Source organism: Lepus europaeus, unplaced genomic scaffold (genome assembly GCF_033115175.1).
Source record: "Lepus europaeus isolate LE1 unplaced genomic scaffold, mLepTim1.pri SCAFFOLD_92, whole genome shotgun sequence".
Taxonomy (NCBI): domain Eukaryota; kingdom Metazoa; phylum Chordata; class Mammalia; order Lagomorpha; family Leporidae; genus Lepus; species Lepus europaeus.
In genome coordinates, this window is record NW_026909617.1 from 680,693 (window position 1) to 698,578 (window position 17,886).

Here is a 17,886-nt window from a genome sequence, read left to right on the forward strand (position 1 = left end):
GGAATGCCCACTTATTCTATCTGAGGGTCTGTGTTCAAGTTCTGCCTCTGCTTTTAAGGCAGCTTCCTGCTAATGTGCCTAAAGGGAGGTAGCAGATGTGGGCTCAAGCACTGGATCCCTGTCAGCTGCACAGGAGACCTAGGCTGAGGTCGAGCTTCCTGGAATTAAAGCCTGAGCCTGCCTCAGCTGTGGGACTTTGGGAATGAGCCAACAGATGGAAGATGCCTCTCTCTCTCTCTCTCTCTCTCTCTGTGTGTGTGTGATTCTGCCTTGTAAATGAATAGACACTGAAATACGATGTGAACCACACATGTTCTGATGAAAACAAACTACTAAATTAATCACCAGTAGACCTGTACTATAAAATGCTAAAGGAAGTTCACCAGACTGAAAGGAAATAATGCAAAATTTTAATGTGGATGTACAGGAAGGAATCAGGATCATTAAAAATCGTATACATGTGTGAGCATAGGGCAAGCATTGTGGCGCAGTGAGTTAGGCCATCCCCTGAAATGCCAGCATCCCATTTACACACTTATTTAAGTCCTGGCTGCTCCACTTCTGGTTCAGCTCCCTGCTAATGCACCTAGGAAAAGCAAGAGAAGATGGCCTGAGTTCCTGGGCCATTGCCACCCAAGTGGGAAACCTGGATGGAATTCCAGGCTCCTAGCTGTGGCCTTGCCAAGCCCAGTGCCAGTCATGGTCATCTCTTCCTCTCTCTCTCTAACTCTGCCTTCCAAATAAAAATAAAATAATAAAAAAAAATTGTGAGCAAAGATAAAAGGCTATATACCTTGTTATTCTCTTAATTTTGTCAAAGGAGGTATGATTATTTGAAGAAAAACTTTTACTATGTGGGACATTTATATATTTATTCAGTATGTAAACATATGTATAAAATCATAGCACAATGTATAGAGGTAAAAAATGGAACTAATCAATTGAACTGCTCCTATAATAGCTATGAAGCACTACAGTATAACCTCAAGAATATTTGGGAAATTGTAGTTTAAATCTTTGGAGGCATTAATAGCAAATTAATGCATAATCCAAGAAAATTAATGAAACAAAGCAGTATATGTTTTTGGTAGGACTGCCACAACACAATACTATAGGTGGGGTGGCTTCAACAACAGAAAATCATTTTGTCATAGTTTTGGAGGATGAAAGTTCGAAGAGCACACTGTCTCTGGGTTATTTTCTACTTTCTTGATGTCTTTCCTTTTGGTTTGAAGGTGACCAAATTCTCACCACAACCTCTCGGTCTTTTTCTGTAGGTGCTCTCTTCCCTCCTGGTCTTTCTTACAAAGTCCCAAGTTGGATTGAATTAGGATCCACCTACAGGCCCTCAGTTAACCTTAACTGCCTATTTGAAGGCATTCTCTCAAATAGTAATTTGGGGATTAGAGTGGCCATTTATAGATTTTGGTAGAAAATAAATTCAGTCCATAATGTAGAACTAAACAAACAAGTACCAAAATGAAATATTTAGAATAATTTAATAGGTGCAGGCATTTAGCCTCATGGCTAAGATGTCAATTAAAATCTCTGTACAACATAGGAGTCCCTGGGCTTGATTCTAACCCCAGCTTCCAGGATGGGTAACTTCTGATAGGCAGTAGTGATAGTTCAAGTAATTGAGTTACAGACACCTGTGTGGAAGGCCTGAATTGAACTCCCATCATCTGACTTCAGCCTGCCCAGTTCCACCTACTGCAGGCATCTGGAGAATAAACTAGTGGATAGAAGATCTCTCTCTCTGTCTCTGAAATAAACAAAACATTTATAAATTACTAAAAATACTTGATGAGCCAGAAGAAAGGTAATAAAGAAAGAGGAAGAAGTCAGATGAGACAAATGGAAAACAAGTATCCATATTATCATAAATATGAATAATAAAGGCTCCATTTCAGCTTTCATGTTCCACAACAATGTAGCATATTCTCATCTAGGTTTCAATTTGAATTATAAAAAAAGTGTTTTTTTTTTAACATTTTATTTATTTATTTGAGAGGCAAAGATACAGGGAGAGGGAGAAATGGGGAGAGAGAGAGAGAGAGAGATCTTCCATCCTCTGGTTCACTCCCCAAATGGCTGCAATGGCTGGAACTGAGCTGATCCAAAGAGAGGAGCCAGGAGCTTCTTCTGGGTCTCCCACATGAGTGCAGGGGCCCAACAACTTTGGCCATCTTCCACTGCTTTCCCAGGCCATAATTAGAAAGCTGGATCAGAAGAGGAACAGCCTGACAAAATGTCTTTTTGATATGGCATCAGAAAGAACAGAGACCAATTTGCACCCATATTAGATAGCTCTAATTACTTATAAGCATGAAAATTTTACCTTGCTTATATATATTCTGATGCTACATTATATTTATTATTGTGATTCCATTTTAATTAGTAAATCCCCTTGAGGATTGTATCTTGTTGCTGCAGATTAATCTGCTGCCTGTCATGCTGGCATCAAATGTGGGCACTGGGTCACATCCTGGGAGGTCCACTTCCAATCCAGCTACCTGCTAATCCACCTAGGAAAGCAGCAGAAGATGGCCCAAATATTTGCACCCCTCTCACCCATTTGGGAGACCTGGATGCAGTTCCAAACTCCCAGCTTTGGTCTGACCCAACCCCAGCCATTGTGGCTGTTTAAGGAGTGAATCAGGGGATAGAAACTCTTTCTTTCTTCCTCCCTCCCCCTTTTCTCTATAACTCTGCCTTTCAAATATGTTTTTTGTTTGTTTGTTTGTTTTCAAATAAGCTTTTAAAAATAATAAACCTTCGGGGCCGGCGCTGTGGTGTAGCGGGTAACGCTGCTTCCTGTGGTGCCAGCATCCTATATGGGTGCTGGTTTGAGACTTGGCTGCTCCACTTCCAATCCAGTTCTCTGCTATGGCCTGGGAAAGCAGTAGAAGATGGCCCCAGTCCTTGAGGCCCTGCACCTACATGGGAGACCCGGAGGAAGCTCCTGGCTCCTGGCTTCAGATTGGCACAGCTCGGGCTGTTGTGTCCAATTGGGGAATGAACCAGTGGATGGAAGACCTTTCTCTCTCTCTCTCTCTGCCTTGCCTTCTATCACTATGTAACCCTGACTTACAAATAAGTAAATAAATCTTTAAAAAATAAAAATAATAAACCCTCATAAATTTCCTAAAATACATGGCTGAAAACAAGCTGAGGAATAACTAAGTAATGAATTTACTGGAGATACATTCACTTTCTTTTGTCTTAGAAACATGTACAAATCTCTGGAATCATATTTGGAAGAAAAGGTATGGAGAGAGTTCAAAGAGAAGTGACTGGGCTTGATTCTAGATTCTACTGTGAAAAGCAAGATCATGATAGAAACGACTTGAGAATAGTGGACACATCAGCTAAAAAAACAAAATCAGATTCTCCACAGGGGAAGATTTCCTTCTACATAGAGAGGCAGGAAAATGCTCCCTGAAAGAGCATTCATAATTCTGTCACTCAGTAGAGATTAAATACATTATCTAAAGGTTAATGAAAACATTTATTTGCTATTGGTTTTTTATAAAAAATCAATACTACTGCAAAGAAATGCTATAATTTTGAGAATTATTATTTAAATAAATTGTAGTATAACAAAGAAACAATCAACATGGTGTGACTAAAATTCATGAAGAAAATACTGGGTAGAATTAGCCATTTTTCTACTGATACAAGTATTCCATAAAGGATTCCACATTAGTGCTTTCCATAGAACTTCTATTGCTTTTATACATCTAATATTCCATAGAAAGTATGACTCTTACAATCAATGTGTGTTTTTCCAGGAGCCAGGAGCTTCTTTCGTCTCCCACATGGGTGCAGGGGCCTAAGCACCTGGGCCATCCTCCACTGCTTTCCCAGGCACATCTGCAGGAAGCTGAATCAGACATGGAGCAGCTGGGACTCAAACTAGTGCTCATATGGGATGCCTGTGCCACAGTTGGCAGCTTTACCTACTTCACCACAGTGCTTGCACTACTACATTTTGCAAGTAATTGCTTTAAACAGCATACCTCTTTTATTTACACTTTTATGTATTTCTTCCCTTCAATGTTGGCTTTGTCATTTTACTTGCTTTAGCCCATGGAACATCAGGAAATATGATACAAAGTTTTAATAATTAACTGCTTACTGGGGTTTGCTTTACTGGACATAATTACCTTGTGAAGAAGCCTGGGAGTTGCCTGTTGGAGACACAGGATCCAGCTGAGATATAGTGCCAACCACCAGACACATGAGTGAAGCCATCTGCAAGGCACCAGCTCTAGTACAGGCCCCAAATGACTTAACCCTCATTTGTGTGCTCGCTTCAGCAGCACATATACTAACGCTCATTTGTGATCCCAGGCAACACCCACAGAGGAAGTACCTACCTGAGCCCACCTTAAAATGTTGAATCAGGATTATAAATATAGTGGTTATACTTTAAATTTGCATTTTTTTGTTGACTTGTTGAAAATAAAATGCTGTTATGTACTGGTGAGAAAAAAACTGATTTACATGCCAAATACAATGATTAAAACTTCATGATCACATGCAGATATATTCATGAGCATGAGCCACGCCAACCAGAGGGATGTCAGCAAGGTCACTGCCACATGATAGTCTGGAAATCATAGACCATGCTTCAGGGGCTGGCACGGTGGCATAGCAGATAAAGCTGCCTCTGTAGTGCCAGCATCCTATATGAGCACTGGTTTGAGTCCTGGCTGCTCCAATTTCAATCTGAGTCTCTGCTATTGCCTGGGAAAGCAATAGAAGGTGGCCCAAGTCCTTGGGCCCCTGCCCCTACATGGGAGACCTGGAAGACGTTCCAGGCTCCTGGATTTGGATCAACACAGCTCTGGCCTGTGGCCATCTGGGGACTGAACTTGTGGATGAAAGACCTCTCTCTCTCTGCCTTTGCCTCTCTGTAACTCTGCCTTTCAAATAAATGTTAAGTTTTAAAATGACTATGCTTCAATTTTTTACATATATTTTGCATTGTATGTCATTTCACTTGTATTTATCAAAACCATTAATAAAGGGATTGATTGCCATTTTAAACATTTGAAAAAGTTTAATATTAAATGTCTATAGAATTTATGACTATCAACCATTGATAACTAGAATTAAGTGAGAAAAACTTGAATTAAAAACCTTTGGGGCTCACACAATCCATATACAATATGGGGAGAAAGGATAAAGACATCCATGGTCAAGCCAAAGTCTCTTTAAACAGTTCTAGATTGACTGTGACTCCTAAAATCCATCTCAAAACTAAACATGAGTTTTGAACTAGCTGCGGCAAGACAGCACTGCTCAAAACTGAGAGGGCCTGATATCCACAAATCACGTGACACTGGTCCACTCAATTATCTCCTAAAAATCTACTCTGTTCCTTCTCTCTTATAGGCAGGTGGATTCTTACCACCTCTCTTGTCCTGCCAGGAAGAACTCTCAGGACAGAGGGGGCATCATCACATCTCTATACCAACTGTGGTTATAGACTAGGCTTCAGAGAGCTCCAACTCTGGAAATAATGGAAGCATAATGAAGTACTGGGAATGAGTTTGGGGGCAATATAGATAGACTCTCAAATAGGACAAATTACCCCCTCCACTGCAGGCAACACCTTCAACACCCTTCCAATAAGTAATATTTCCTAGGGCCTTGCTTCTCATAGATCGCACAAACTTTCCAAAGTCACCTGGTCTGTAGTAGCTTATGCATGAGCTAAGATAGCATCACTCAGATCTCTGGGCAGTAGGATGCATGGTTGCCTCAGCCATACCATGCTAGGATTCTCCTTTAAAAGGGATTCATTTGTTCGCCTGTGAAGCATTAAGCAGGTATGGACCAAAGGGTTATCCTTTCAGGTAAATTTCCATTCATGAAATCATTCTTCCTTACAGCAAACTACTTTTTTCTAAAGAAAATAGAATCATCCTTCAGCACTCTAATTTCCCTTAGATATCCAGTATTCTTGGAAACTAGCATCTGTGTGACTATAAACCCACACATTGTTATGGGCAGGATACACAGGTACAGCATGGGGCAGGAAGTTTCACTTGCTGAGGAGACGCAACAAACCCCACAAATTGTAGGGAACCAGACCGGAGGAACCGTGCCCCTAAGATGGCGCCGACTCCCTGCTTCCGGGTTCTTCCTCATCTCAGGGAGTTCCCGCTCTTGCTCGCTCCTTCCCGCCTTAGATTTCCCGCTCTAGCTCGCTCCTTCCCGCCTTGCCACGAGATTGTCCTATCCCCGCGCTTCTAGCCTATCACCTGATTTGTGACGTGTATTGTGCATATAAACCCTTGCTACGCGGGTGTAAGGGAAGTTCCTGCCCAGAAGAGATCGAAGCTGGATCTCCTGCTTGCCGAGCAATAAAGGAACCCCGTGCAAAGTGTTCGGTCTCTGTCTCTTGCTGGACGAGGACGGCGCCGAGCAGCTGGTGGCCCGTACGGGGAACTTCCTCTACGTTGCCCGGTAAGTAGAAGGTAAGCGAGGTCAGTCTTACCGTCTGGGCCCCGCGAGTGAGGTATATCTCGTGGTTGGAGGGTGGACGCACCCTAAGATAGCGGACGTGTTTCCCCGCTTTAAACTGAAAGAATAGCGGACGTGTTTCCCCGCTTTAAACTGAAAGAATAGCAGACTTGTTCCCCCGCTTTAAACTGAAAATAAGATAGCGGACGTGTCTTCCCGCTTTAAACTGAAAATGGGAAATTCATCTAGCCATTCAATGTTGCTTAATCCGTTAAAAGCATTATTGCGTAGCAAAGGGATTAAGGTTTCTAAGACCACACTTGTCAGGTTCCTTGGAAGTGTTGATTTCTTTGCGCCGTGGCTCACCCACGAGGGCCAAATAACTCTTGAGTCTTGGGAGAAATTAGGAAAGGATCTCCGGCGCACAGTTAACGATCCCCAGGAACCCGATATCGACCCCGTTGTTCTCCCCTTATGGGAACTACTGCGGGCGTGCCTCCAAGAGGAGAGGTCGGTGGGAGCGGACCGCCCGACTCTTACGGCGGTTCGCGAGGCTCTCGAGGAAGTTCGTTCTCAGAGCTCGGACGGCGCCCGGGACCTCATACAATTTAAGGACACGGGATGCCAGACTTCCTCACTGGCCTCAGGCTCCGAATGTGGCTCCGCCTCCTCTGAGTCTGAGGGGGAAGGGGACGGCGATCCTAAATCCCCGCCTCCTACGTATGCGCAGCTGCGGCAAAAGTTAAAAGATGCCTGTTTACGCCCTCTAGTGCCTACGGCTCCTCCTATCGATGTCGTGCCCGCCCATCAGATTAAAGACGCAGCGCCTCCTACTGGCGGTCATGTAGGCGTGCCTCAGCCCCATCTAACACCCGTGCCGCCATGGCCATTAAACGTCCCAAATGTGCCACCTTTTTCAGGCAGACAGTTTCATCAACAAGCCTGGAAACAGTTGCGAACTGGCGCTCCCGCTGCCCCCGCTCAGGCTTACCCTGTTTTGGCTTTGGGCACGCGAGAGGCCCGGCACGAACCATTGGACATGACAGTATTAAAACAACTTAAGGCTGCGGTCCATGACTATGGACCCACAGCCCCATTCACATTGTCACTCCTTGAATCAGTCGGCCAGTCCATTTTAACACCTAGCGACTGGACCCAATTGGCTCGGGCCTGTTTAAGTCCAGGCGGCTTTCTTTTGTGGCAATCTATGAATACAGAGTGCTGTCATGACCAGGCAGATGAAAATGCTGAGGACGGCCACCCTACGTGGAATGCTGATATGCTTTTAGGGCGTGGACCTTATCAGGCTGACCAGACCCAATTCCCTAGACAAGTATACAGGCAAATTTCCAACTGTGCCCAACGTGCGTGGAGGCAGGCGTCCAATCCAAGTGACTCAGCTAGCCACCTCACCAAGATCGTTCAGGGCACGGCCGAACCCTTCGCTGATTTTGTCGCTCGCATACTTGAGGCTGCGTCGCGTATTTTCCCTTCCGAGGTTGACGTTCAGCCACTGGTCAAACAAATTATTTTTGAGCAGGCTAATAAAGAGTGCAAAAACATTCTTCGACAATATAGACATAAATCTCTGGACTCCTGGTTAAAATACTGCAGAGATACCGGTGGGCCACTTACTAATGCGGGCCTAGCTGCGATGCTGGCAAAAGTCAAAGAAAACAGTCCAAAATCTAAATCGACCCGACCCCCCATATCTTCAGGACTTTGCTTCCAATGTCATCAACCGGGTCACAGAAAACGCGATTGCCCCAATCTCAGCCATGGGTATTCCACGGCACAGCCTTCAGGCATAGAGCCTTGTCGCCGTTGCCGCAAGGGCCCTCATAGGGCAGAGGTATGCCGTTCTGCTTTCGATATCGATGGCAACCCACTTACAGGTAGCGCCCAGGGGCCAAAAAACGGCCAGAGGGGGCTCCCCAACCCAGCGAGGAGCCCCCAAAATCAAATCTACTCTCAGGTTCCACCTCCCGTGTCTGCGCTACACCCAGTGCACCCTCAGCCCGTGCCACTCACGGGTCCGCAGGCCTGGACCTCCGCGCCACCTCCCCTCTCCTCTTAACTCCGGAGATGGGGGTACAATTAGTGGAGAGCGACTGCTCCGGTCCTCTGCCCCCGGATTCGGTTGGATTAGTGTTGGGTCGGTCCTCCGCCGCCCTCCGAGGGCTAGCTGTGATCCCCGGGGTAGTTGACTCTGATTTCACTGGTAAAGTAAAGATCATGGTTCAGGCCCCTCAGGGACCTTTAGTAATCAATCCTGGAGACCGTATCGCACAAATGTTATTACTGCCCAGTCTTCACTCTTTAATCCCAGCTAAAAACCACGTTCGCGGCGCTGGTAACTTTGGGTCCTCTGGCATTAATTTTACCGGCTTACATATGCTTTTAAATGAACGTCCCACTTTAGTGTTGCAGATTAATGGCAAGGACATTAAGGGACTTTTAGACACAGGAGCCGACAAATCCATTATAGCAACAAAGGACTGGCCTAGTACATGGCCTACAAATGTGGCGGAACAAACCTTGCAAGGACTTGGTTTTGCTCATTTCCCAAAAATCAGTGCAGCCTTGTTGTCATGGCAGGATAGCGAGGGTCATAGAGGACAGTTTTCTCCATTCATTTTACCTCTACCCATTTCCCTTTGGGGGAGAGACGTCCTGGCCGAAATGGATGTTGCTTTGGTCACCACTTCCCCTGCAGTACGATCTATGCTACAAAATATGGGTTACGTCCCAGGCAAGGGACTCGGTGTCCAGCTCCAGGGCCACCCTTCCCCCATTGAACCAAAACAAAGACCAAGTAAAGTTGGCCTGGGTTTTTCCTAGGGGTCACTGTTTCGCCTCCTAAACCAGTGGAGCCTTTACCCATCTCGTGGCTAACGGACGTACCCGTCTGGGTTCCACAGTGGCCCCTATCTCAGGAGAAACTGGAGGCAGTCAACACTCTGGTCTTGGAGCAGGTCAACGCTGGTCATTTGATCCCATCCACCTCTCCATGGAATACGCCTATTTTTGCCATCCGCAAAAAATTAGGTCAATGGAGACTCTTACATGATCTTAGGGCAGTCAACGCACAGATGCAGCCTATGGGCCCTGTGCAACGTGGTCTTCCTCTGCTTTCGGCACTTCCCAACCAATGGCCTGTTATTGTAATAGATCTTAAGGATTGTTTCTTTTCCATTCCATTGGACAAAAAGGATACCCCACGTTTTGCTTTTACTGTCCCCACCCAGAACCAGGAACAACCGGACAAGCGTTGGGAGTGGACAGTCTTGCCTCAGGGTATGACTAATAGCCCCACCATGTGTCAAGTCTATGTAGCCCAAGTACTAAAACCTCTTAGAGACCGATATTCCGACTGCAGGTGCCTACATTATATGGACGACCTACTGTGTGCAGCCCCCACAGCAGAGAGGCTCCTGGCCTTATACAGTACACTCCAACAAGTGCTGGAAGGGGCAGGGCTGCATATTGCACCTAATAAGGTGCAATTGTCGTCTGTAGTTTCTTATCTTGGGGCTATAGTCGCCCCTACTCAAATTAGACCTCAAAAAATTCAAATAAAAATCAATGCTATCTCCACTCTAAATGACTTACAAAAACTTTTAGGGGATATCAATTGGATTAGGCACTACCTTAACATTCCTAATGCTGCATTGCAGCCCCTCTTTAATATACTTAAAGGAGACCCGGATCTTGCTTCCCCCCGAACCTTCACCTCTGAGGCCAAACAAGCACTGTCAATTGTCAACGATGCCCTTAGTAAAGCTGCCCTAAAACGTTGGGACCCTGCGGGAGACCTTACTCTTTGGGTCCTCGACACCCTTAAACAGCCCACCGCGGTCCTATGGCAGGATGGGCCTCTCCTCTGGATCCATCCCTCAATGTCATCTACTAGATCTATTAGTTACTATCCCGTGGCAGTGGCGGAGATAACTCTCCTAGCCATTCAGAGGGCTATCCAACATTTTGGACGCGAACCATCCACCATTGTTGTCCCCTATTCCATGGAACAGGTACGTGTGCTAATCGCTTGTACTGATGCTTGGGCGGTTTTAGTCTGCTCCACTTCCGCAACTATTACAAACAGAACACCCTCTGATCCTTTGCTAACCTTTGTTCAGTCTCACCCAGTTATTTTTCCAAAGTCCACATCCCAAAAGCCCTTACAGGGAGCCCCAGTAGTGTATACCGACGGTTCTAAAACAGGAGTCGGTGCATATGTTGTTTCAGGATCTGTGCCAAAAACATTCCAATTCGCTACTAACTCCCCCCAGGTAACTGAACTTCTTATAGTTAACCAAGTCTTCTCTGATTTCCCCGGACCTGTCAATATTGTGTCTGATTCACGCTATGTGGTTAATTCTGTGTCTATCCTTGAGGCCGCAGGACTAGTCAATTCTTCATCCTCCGTAGCGACAGTTTTCCTCACCCTGCAAAAATCTATTTGGAATCGGTCTGCTCCTTTCTTTATTACTCATATTAGAGCTCATTCTTCCTTACCTGGACCCATGACCACAGGCAATGCTATAGCTGATCAAGCCACACGCCCCATTTGGATACTCCAATTTTCTTCCCCAGAAGAGCAGGCTATCCAGTTTCATTCAGAGTTCCATGTAAACGCAAAAACCCTTGCCGCCAAATTCGGTCTTTCTCGTGCTGCCGCTCGCGATATTGTTCGCCATTGTGCCGCATGCCCTACTTTAACCCCTGTGCCTTCGGTGGGGGTTAATCCCCGAGGATTACTACCAGGACATATCTGGCAGATGGATGTCACCCACATATCCGAGTTTGGGACCTTAAAGTATGTTCATGTGTCAGTTGACACCTGTTCCCAAGTAATTTTTGCTTCTCTGGAGACGGGTGAGCGTACCACCCATGTCATTAATCACTGCCTTGCTGCATGGGCAGCCTGGGGCAAACCAAAAACTTTAAAAACAGATAATGGTCCTGCATACACAAGTAAATCATTCCAAGATTTCTGCACCCGTATGCAGGTACAACATAAAACTGGAATCCCTTATAACCCTCAGGGACAGGCCATAATTGAAAGGGCTCATCGAACCCTCAAGGCTTTTCTCTTAAAACAAAAGGAGGGAATTGCCACGGGCAAAACCCCTCGAATGCGCCTCTCCCTTGCACTGTTTACTATAAACTTTTTGAATTTGACAGATCATTCTATGTCCCCCGCTGAGAGACACATGTTAAAGGAGCCATCTTCACGAGGCTATGTCCGTTGGAAAGATGTCCTCACGGGAAAGTGGTACGGCCCGGATCCGGTATTATGCTGGAACCGAGGCGCGGTCTGTGTCTTCCCACAGGAATCTGGAAGAGAACCTCTCTGGATACCGGAAAGATTGGTCAGAAAAACAGCCCCGCCGCCACAAGATACACCTCTATCACCTACGGACGACATCTCCCCCGAGATAACCGAGATTACCACGCTCTCACAGGACGACAAATTGCAACAAAACAACGAGACGTGAGATGCACCCCTTCCGCTTCTTCATACTGGCAGCGGCTTTGCTCCCTGGCTCTTATGCGGGCTTTAACTCCAACCCCACTGCTTTACTGCAGAACGTAGGCAACCCTTGCGACTGCAAGGGGGGGACCAGCAACACCGTACTGCAGCGTACTCACATCGCCACAGCTGATTGTGGGGACAAAACTGCATATCTGCCCCTCCAGGGGATCCCCGGCCTACCACGCGGCTACATATGGACAATGCCTCCATCAGGCACACACCTTCCTCGAGTTGTCTTGTTCCCCCTCTCATTCATTGGGCTGTATCACCCATCCCTGACGGGGAGCGAAAACTGGGTATGCGAGACCAAAGGTACTGCAGCAGGAGTCCACCCGGGGGTTCCGGGGGTCCTGGGAGAGCATATGCATATGCATGCAGGTTCAATTCCCAGCCTGCCCCAGCAAAAGGGAATAAAAACTGATCCCTAACGGAGACATCAGGGGTTGTGGCCAGGCCCTTGAAGTTCCGTAACTAACGGATCACAAGCACGCTGGGTATGCACCTCTACTCTCTGCCTAGTAAATATTCTCCCGGCCCTCATGAGCCAGGGCCGTCGGGGATGTGATTTGTGCAAAAACAAAAGGAGGGAGATGTAGGGAACCAGACCGGAGGAACCGTGCCCCTAAGATGGCGCCGACTCCCTGCTTCCGGGTTCTTCCTCATCTCAGGGAGTTCCCGCTCTTGCTCGCTCCTTCCCGCCTTAGATTTCCCGCTCTAGCTCGCTCCTTCCCGCCTTGCCACGAGATTGTCCTATCCCCGCGCTTCTAGCCTATCACCTGATTTGTGACGTGTATTGTGCATATAAACCCTTGCTACGCGGGTGTAAGGGAAGTTCCTGCCCAGAAGAGATCGAAGCTGGATCTCCTGCTTGCCGAGCAATAAAGGAACCCCGTGCAAAGTGTTCGGTCTCTGTCTCTTGCTGGACGAGGACGGCGCCGAGCAACAAATACAACTACACTCTTGTGAACAGGCTGCACACACTTCACAATGATTTCTCTGGGAAATCAGGGCTATGTCACTGGTACTGGGAATGCCTTCAGGTTACAGATGGATAAACCAACATCATATAGGTCAGTAACAGGATCCTCTAGGGGCTGAGCTGGAACTAGACTCACTCCAAACACCTCCTGGCTCATGCAATCTGCAGGTGCTCCTTGCCCCATTGCCATCTTGGATTGACCACACCATTGTGGAACATGTGAAATCAGATTCTGCATGATGGAATAATACAGGCCTTCTAGCAAAGCACCTACCTCCAGCAGAGTAATCACTCGAAGCTCAGTCCATGGTGGGCTTCCTCACCCTCAGACCTTAGGTTTTAATGACTGCTCTCCCTCACAGGCCCAGAGCTGTGGCAAGCATCTCTCTACCAGGCCTCACCCACCTGAGAACCACGGATGCTTCTGTTCCTAAAAAGAGGAAAACACATGTTCCACTCCCCAGAGACCCCTGTGGTCTGTGGGCCACATCTTTCCCTCTGGCACTTACCTTCAGGAACACAGAATGCAGTCAGTGCCTTTGAATCAGCATCAGGACAGTTGCAGAGTCTAGAATTTCAGGGAAGGAGAGGACAGGAGTGAGCAACATGACCCACACTGAGAAAGACCTGAAATATCCCTTCCCATGGACCTGTGCTGGTGCTGTCATGGAAGGGAGAGACTTCATTTCCCCCAGGCCTCTGCACCCCTTCACAAAGAAACAAGAAAATTATGTGTCTATTTCCTGGGCACTCATCCCTGCTACCTTGAGACCAGATGTGATGCATCAGAATTGGCCTCTATCTGCCAACCATGTAGAATACTGGTAACTAATTTATGGATTCACAAGCTGACATTTTAAAGGAATGTGTGAGTAATAGAGAAATTATACTGTGGACAGTGGTGATCACTGTCATAATTATTTTAATTTTTAGTTCAAACAATTGCATTGTATTTATAGAACACATATGTTTTTAATTCAGATCTTCCATAAAGCATGGGAAAAATTGCAATGAGTATTTTACTTTAAGATATTTGAGCAAGAAACTGATATTACTATGGCACTCATGACTAACCTTTAAAAAGATGTTTGCTTTGCAGAGATGGTAAGAAATGTAGACAAGAAACCGAAAAAAGCTAAAAATGATGACCATGACAAGACAAAGAATGAGAGAAAAGTGAACAGTTCTGGAAAAGGGTCAGAGATAGATATCACAAAGTGAGGGATGACACTGAGCTAAAAACTAAAGGTAAAATTCACTGGCTGCTTCAGGAGTACATTTACATAGCTGTTAAATGCTGCATTTAAATCTTATCTCCATATGAGATTGCTCACTCAGATTGTACCACCTTTTACATTTTTACTATTGGTGGTTTGCAGAACAATAAGTCCTGTGTTTTGTTGCAGTGTGTTCTATACCAGTGCTCACCATTCCTCCTTCAAATTGACTGTACATAGTTCTAGGAATTTTATAGTTTTTAAAATTTTACATCACTATATATCCAAAGATTTGTTTTATTAATATGCAATAAAGGCTTAGAAATTTTTTAAAAAATAAGAAGATGCTTGCTCTAATCTATTAAAGTAATTTGTGAATCTTCCATGGATCATATTTGAGAGTTGGGAAAACTCTTCTATTGTATACACTGGAATAAGATATGAGGTCCTAAGGTGTGTGCCTCCCAAATTCATTGTACAAATACAAAAATTACAATGTCTGGTAGTTGCCTAGGAACTCCTGAAATCCATCTGTTTATCTGTGTCCCTTACACTTTTGAGAGCAGGACCTCAACTTTCCCTGACATTTGCTGCTTTGTGCCACCCACTAGGCAAGGAGGTCAAACAGAATTTCATGGATCTCCCACTACTTAAGAAGCTCCTCTCCAAATAGAGATGGGCATGGCTCCTGTGGTCAGGGCTGATATGTTCTTGAGTGGGAGTGTGATGTGCTAACTCTTGGTTAACAACCTACCCATGGTTTCCTCTATACCTAAGATATCATTTGCACTGTTCAAATTCCTGTGGCTTATTCGACTCCACCCTTGCTCTACAGTGACTTTATTTTACAAATTAAGGAATGAGTCTCAAACATCTAAGCCTAGACACCTGCATCTCAGACCAGAGAAACAACCCTGCCATGAATATATAGAGCTCAAAGTTATACTCCTTGAAATAGAAAATGAACTTGCAGGTATCAAAGAGCTAGTCCGTACCAAAGAGCATTTGGTCCTTATGTCCTTTCCTAGGAATGGTTCCTCCTATTTAGGTGGTCATACACCTCTGCCACCAGGAGCTGCTCATACTAGGATTGGAGTTGTGGACTCTGTAAGAATTCCTGAGAATACAGAAAGTAGGAAGCCTGCACTCACTGATAGTTCGCTGTCCTTAGGCACTCACTTTCTTTATGTCCAAGCTGTATACTCTATATGTTGACTGGACTTCACATTTGGAGGATTTATCTTTTCCTGAATGCAGAAGAATGAATAGTCCCTGTTATGAAGATACAAGGACTGACAATCAGGGAGCAGGATTGAAAAATGCAGAATCCAACAAAGATTAAGAACTATGGACAACCTTTTCTGATTACTGCTACTAAAAATATTTAGTCATGTTCATGTGCAATCTGGCCATGTTTGGTTTATATTTATTTATTTTACAAATATATTCTTTAAACAGATATTTACATAAAATTAATATCACCTTTCTTCACAACCCCTGTCCTCCTATCACTTTTCTCTTGTATTTATATCCACATGTCTCTAGAAATATGCAATGAAGGGAAGACAGATTTCATGTGGATTTGAGATTGGAATACTACAATATTAAATATTGCATAAAACTCTGAAATAATCCAATACATACTTTTAAAAATATCAGAAATCATATAACTTTCTTATGTAGTATAATTGAGTCATCACTATGGCTCACTTATCATGGGATTCATGAACTAAAAATATACATACAATTCATTCCTTTCCAGTTCTTGGTAGCCATCTCTGCTGCCAATTTAGAACATTTTAGCACCTCTAAAAGAAAATAGGAGGTGGGGGCAGTTGGCCTAGTGCTCAACATGCTCACATAGTGCCAGGGTTTGTGTGCCATTCCCACTGCTGGTTGAATTCAAGCTTCCTGCTAGTGGAAACCCTGGGGACACATCCAGCATGCAATGGCTCAAGTGATTGGGAACCTTAAGCCATTTTGAGACCTGGATTTAGTTCCCAGCTCTCAACTTTTTAAAAGTTGTTTTAAAAATAATCAATTTGTTAAAAAGAGAGAGAGGGAGAGAAAGACAGAGAGAGGAAGAGAGATTGTTCACCCAGTAGTTCACTCACCAAATGCCTACTACATCTAAGACTGGGCCAGGCTGAAGCCAGAAACCTAAGATCTCAATCTGTGTTTTCATGCAGGTTGCAGGAACCCATGTACTTACTAAACATCGCCTACTATGATCACCTACTGCTTCCCATGGTGTGCACCAGCAAGAATATGGAATTGGAAGAGCAAGGTTCAAACTCAGCTACTCTCTGATATGGAATGTAGACATCCCAAACAATTTAACTATTACACCAATCACCCATCTCAGCATAAAAAATTTATATTAGAGTATCAAGTAGATGTTACCTCTTTTGCTCTCATGGAAAACATTTACAAACAGAAAACAAACCTTTGAACTATTGATTTTCCATGGGAGAAAATGGTTTATAATGCGGTAAGTTTCAGGGTAGAAGTTGGCATCTGGCTACTTGGGGAGATCTCTGCATATTTATGGGTTTGTTACCAGACTCAGTGCTCTGGATTGGAAATGATTTGTCCCCTCTGAAACTCATGAGGAAATTTAACCCCAATTGTGAGATATTAAAAAGTGGGTCCAAGGGCCATCGCTGTGGCCTAGCAGGTAAAGCCGCCACCTGTGGTGCCAGCATCCCACATGGGCACCAATCCAGCTCTCTGTTATGGCCTTGTAAAGTAGTAGAGGATGGCCCAAGTCTTTGGGCCTCTGCACCGGAGTGAGAGACCCAGAAGAAGCTCCTGGCTCCTGGCTTCAGATCAGTCCAGCGGGTTGTGGCCACATGAGTGAATCAGCGAATAGAAGACACCTCTCTCTCGTTCTTGTTCTCTCTCTCTCTCTCTGCCTCTGCCTCTCCTTCTGTGCCTAACTCAGACCTTCAAATAAAAAAATGAATCTTGGCCAGCGCCATGGCTTAACAGGCTAGTCCTCTGCCTTGCGGCGCCGGCGCGCCGGGTTCTGGTTCCGGTTGGGGTGCTGGATTCTGTCCCGGTTGCCCCTCTTCCAGGCCGGCTCTCTGCTGTGGCCCGGGAAGGCAGTGGAGGATGGCCCAGGTCCTTGGGCTCTGCACCCGCATGGGAAACCAGGGGCTGGCGCCTGGCTCCTGGCTTTGGATCAGCGCGATGTGCCAGCTGCGGCAGCCACTGGAGGGTGAACCAACGGCAAAAGGAAGACCTTTCTCTCTGTCTCTCACTATCCACTCTGCCTGTCCAAAAAAAAAAAAAAAAAAAGAATCTTAAAGGGGAGTGGGGGGAGGTCCAGGTCAGACTTTGTAAGAGGTGATTAGGATAAATCCACTTATGTGATTAATGGGTTAATGGCTGATCTCTGGGGGTCTGCCATGAAATCCACTTTAATTGGCCTCTCTCTCCCTCCCTGTATTTGTCTCCGAGCCACCTCAGGCCTCTGCCAGACGCTGCTCAACCTCGGACCAAAACCTTGAGCCAAATAAACCGTTTCTACGCCCACCCGGCGTGGGACGCTGTGCTCAGGTAACAGGACAAGGACGCAGTGCCCCAGGAAGAGCTACTCCGAGAGAACCCGGCGGTGTACCTGAGACTCCACTCCCCGTGTAGTTAGAAAAGTCAGGGGAATCAGGGCACCC